Genomic DNA, 5,115 nt, shown 5'->3' on the forward strand with positions numbered 1-5,115 from the left:
ATACCATTTCTGTCCTTTATTGTACCCATCTTTTCATGAAATGTTTCCTTGTTATCTCTAATTTTCTTGAGGAGATCTGTAGTCTTTCCCATTCTATTGTCTTCCTCTATTTCTTTGTATTGATCACCAAGGAAGGCTTTCTTATGTCCCCTGGCTATTTTTTGGAGCTCTGCATTCAAATGGGTATATCTTTCCTTTTCTCCTTTGCTTTTCGCTTATCTTATCTCAGCTGTTTGAAATGGTTTTGTTTACTTAGAGTAAACTAAGCTAAAGACTTGTTAGGAAACAACTGACTCAGTTAATAACTTCGTTTTTGTGTTGACTCTTCAAAGGGATTTATCCAGATTTGGTTCATTAAGTACCAATAATGTTTCAGAATTCTATTTTATGAAGATGTTCTCTCAATTTGAATTTTATTAAACATTATGGAATCATAAGGACAGCTAATTTAATCTTCTTTATTGCCTCCAAAACAGTGAAGCAAGACAGATAATTAGAAATCCTCTTTCTCCTAATACCCACCACTGTCTCTGCCTTAAAAGGTGGTTTCTTCCTGTCGTTTTTAGGATTCACTGGGTGCCTGGGACCTGTTTTCTCTTCAGCCAAGAGCTCAGTTGTCCCCTCCCATCTCTGCACACTCCAGTCTTCATATCACCTGCATTCTCCCTAGAAGAATGAGCAAAGGAGGCAGATGAAAATCTGCACTTGCTGTAACAGTGTTGTTGTCTCTGTTTTACATTTTCACTGTGTAATTATTCTTTGGAAATGAATGATGAAGGACCAAAACCAGGAATAGGAATCTCGAATTCCACCTCTTCTATTTGTAAACAATCTTATGCATATTCTTTACTTCTTTTCCTCAGCTCAAACCTCTGCTAAGTACTTTTCCCAGAGAAATCAAATCCAGAAACTAATATAATATACCCACCTGAAAAACACAGAAACAACTCAAACCTAGCTAGAGTTTTACTTAAATTCTGTTTTTCACCTTCATGGAATTTTTCTTTCATAAGCCTACATGGATGCAGTTAGAACATTTCAGAAGTGAAATCTCCTTCAAAAACATGCCAAGAGCTCTCATTCAAGTTTTTAGAAGAAAGATAACTGATATGGAAGTAGAGAGCACAATAGGGCTTCCCTCATAGCTCAGTCAGTAAAGAATCTGCCTGCAATGCAGGAGAACCAGGTTCAGTTCCTGGGTCCGGAAGATCCCCTGGAGAAGGAAATGTCAATCCATTCCAGTATTCTTGCCTGGAAAATCCCATGGACAGAGAAGCCTGGCATGCTACAGTCCATGGAGTCACAAGAGTCGGACACAACTTAAACAACTAAACCACCACCAGAGAGCACAATAAGGGAAAAGAAATACTTTATGAAGGAGGTGCTTACATGGAAAAGCAGCAGATTTGGGAGAGCAATGATGGAGGTGACCATGACCCAGTATTCATCATTCCATAGGTATGAAGAATAATTTATTATTTCAGGACCTAAGAAAAAATTTTGAGTGTCCAGTCCCTGAGAAAATGACAAGAACCCTTTTTATTAGGGACCCAACTTCCAAGGTTGGACAACTGTCTCTGTGTCACCTGGCAGCCAAAATCAGAGGTCTAATACTCAGATCATTACCTCCCCACTCTATTTCTCCCTAATGGGATCTCCCTTTAATGTTTGTCACCATGTTGAAAACTCTTCCTGGCATCTTTTCTTACTAGGCTTTTCTTCCAGCCTCTCCTGCCCCCACTTTTCCTTGCAGCCACTCCATTATCACTGATGGCATCCTGCCAATGAGAACAAATCGTATTACCTTGCAGTGGCTCCCTTTAATCTTTATGTGTAGGACAGCTCCGTGGAATATTGGTGGCTGCACTGCACTCCTGCTCCTCTCAACTCCCCCTCCTCTCTGACTATCTCTTTTCTTCTTTATCTTTTCCAATATTTGACATAAATGAGTTTGAAGCCTCTATCCTCAGCCCTGGTTTGTCCCTCCTTCATTTCCCCTCTCACTCCTCCTCTTGTCCACAGTCATCAACCTGAGGCATGTGGTCTTCCAGGTCCACATCCCTCATCCTATCATCCCTTTATCCACTGCCTTAGCTGTTCCCATGCCAACTGGACTCATCCTCCCCTTGATCTCATCCTATAGTCTTGACAAAAGACACTATTGGGCGCTCACCCAGTCACGCCCTGAATTTAGTTTTGTTTGTATTGAACTTTTAACCAGCATGTACTGTGTGCCTGTTGCTTATCATGTACAATGCCAGGGCCCTGAGATGCAACAGCGAATAAGGAAAACTGCATAACCCTGACCTTAAGGAGCTGCCAGGCTCACCTCCAGTCCACTTGGCCCATGATAGTCTATGTGTCTGGAAAGACCACTGTACACCCACCCACCCGTTTCTGCATGTTCATGCCTGTCCTTTCTTCAAGGTCTAGTTCATTGCCCTCTCTCCTCCTTGAAGCTCATTCTCAGAACCTCTAACCAGAAGTCATCTCTTCTGTTACTAAACCCTTCTTGTGCTTTTTTTCCTGCATGATAGACACTTGAAATTTTCTTCTCTCTCTCTCCTCTCAGGACAGGCTCCCTAGAGCCAGGTCTGTGGCTTATGTGTGATTCGTCTTCCACAGCATCTAGCAAAGTGCCATCATTGCACTTAAATTTGCAATAAGTGTTTGCAGAATCAATTCAGAAATTAATGAAAATTTACTTAAGTGTTCCTCAAATGTGTTTTGGCTATGTGTTACTCATGTTTGTAAGCATGAAATATAGTTGATTTACAATATTTTGTTAGTTTCAGATGTATAGCAAAGTGATTCACCAAAATATGTGTATATATTTTTCAGAATATTTTCCATTATAGATAATTACAGGATATTGGATATAGTTACCTGTGTTATACTCAGCAGTGTCCACAGGACTGACATTGTACAGGAATCAGGAATCAAGACCATTTCCAAGAAAAAGAAATGCAAAAAAGCAAAATGGCTGTCTGAGGAAGCCTTACAAATATCTGTGAAAAGAAGGGAAGTGAAAAGCAAAGGAGAAAAGGAAAGATATACCTATTTGAATGCATAGTTCCAAAGAAGAGCAAGGAGAGATAAGAAAGCCTTCCTCAGTAATCAATGCAAAAAATAGAGGAAAGCAATAGAATGGGAAAGACAAGAGATCTCTTCAAGAAAATGAGAGATACCATGAGAATATTTCATGCAAAGATGGGCTCGATAAAGGACAGAAATTATATGGACCTAACAGAAGCAGAAGATATTAAGAAAAGGTGGCAAGAATACACAGGAGAACTGTACAAAAAAGAGCTTCATGACCCAGATAATCACGATGGTGTGATCACTCACCTAGAGCCAGAAATCCTGGAATGTGAAGTCAAATTGGCCTCAGGAAGCATCACTATGAACAAAGCTAATGGAGGCGATGGAATTCCAGTTGAGCTATTTCAAATCCTGAAAGATGATGCTGTGACAGTACTACACTCAATATGCCATCAAGTTTGGAAAACTCAGCAGTGGTCACAGGACTAGAAAAAATCAGTTTTCATTCCAATTCCAAAGAAAGGCAATGCCAAAGAATGCTCAAACTACTGCACAAACTAATTGCACTCATCTCACACACTAGTGAAGTAATGCTTAAAATTCTCCAAGCCAGGCTTCAGCAATACGTGAACCGTGAAATTCCAGATGTTCAAGCTGGTTTTAGAAAAGGCAGAGGAACCAGAGATCAAATTGCCAACATCCACTGGATCATGGAAAAAGCAAGAGAGTTCCAGAAAAACATATATTTCTGCTTTATTGACTATGCCAAAGCCTTTGACTGTGTGGGTCACAATAGACTGTGGGAAATTCTGAAAGAGATGGGCATACCAGACCACCTGACCTGCCTCTTGAGAAATCTGTATGCAGGTCAGGAAGCAACAGTTAGAATTGGACATGGAACAACAGACTTGTTCCAAATAGGAAAAGGAGTATGTCAGGACTGTATATTGTCACCCTGCTTATTTAACTTAAATGCAGAGTTCAGTTCAGTTCAGTTCAGTCACTCAGTCATGTCCAACTCTTTGCTACCCCATGGATCGCAGCATGCCAGGCCTCCCTGTCCATCATCAACTCCAGGAGTTCACTCAGACTCACATCCATCGAGTCAGTGATGCCATCCAGCCATCTCATCCTCTGTTGTCCCCTTCTCCTCCTGCCCCCAATCCCTCCCAGCATCAGAGTCTTTTCCAATGAGTCAACTCTTCGCATGAGGTGGCCAAAGTACTGGAGTTTCAGCTTTAGCATCATTCCCTGCAAAGAAATCCCAGGGCTGATCTCCTTCAGAATGGACTGGTTGGATCTCCTTGCAGTCCAAGGGACTCTCAAGAGTCTTCTCCAACACCACAGTTCAAAAGCATCAGTTCCTCGGTGCTCAGCCTTCTTCACAGTCCAACTCTCACATCCATACATGACCACAGGAAAAACCATAGTCTTGACTAGATGGACGTTTGTTGGCAAAGTAATGTCTCTGCTTTTGAATATGCTATCTAGGTTGGACATAACTTTCCTTGCAAGGAGTAAGCATCTTTTAATTTCATGGCTGCAGTCACAATCTGCAGTGATTGCAGAGTACATCATGAGAAATGCTGGGCTGGATGAAGCACAAGCTGGAATCAAGGTTGCTGGGAGAAATATCAATAATCTCAGATATTCAGATGACACCACCCTTATGGCATAAAATGAAGAAGAATTAAAGAGCCTGTTGATGAAAGAGGAGAGTGAAAAAGTTGGCTTAAAGCTCAACATTCAGAAAACTAAGATAATGGCATCCGGTCCCATCACTTTATGCAAATAGATAGGGAAAAAGTGGAAACAGTGGCTGACTTTATTTTTCTGGGCTCCAAAATCGCTGCAGATGGTGATTGCAGCCATGAAATTAAAAGATGCTTACTCCTTGGAAGGAAAGTTATCACTAACCTAGACAGCATATTGAAAAGCAGAGACATTGTTTTGACAACAAAGGTCTGTCTAGTCAGAGCTATGGTTTTTCCAGTAGTCATGTATGGATGTGAGAGTTGGACTATAAGGAAAGCTGAGTGCCAAAGAATTGATGCTTTTGAACTGTGGTGTTGG

The sequence above is a fragment of the Bos indicus x Bos taurus genome, unplaced genomic scaffold (assembly GCF_003369695.1).
Source record: "Bos indicus x Bos taurus breed Angus x Brahman F1 hybrid unplaced genomic scaffold, Bos_hybrid_MaternalHap_v2.0 tig00003551_arrow_arrow_obj, whole genome shotgun sequence".
Lineage (NCBI taxonomy): Eukaryota > Metazoa > Chordata > Mammalia > Artiodactyla > Bovidae > Bos > Bos indicus x Bos taurus.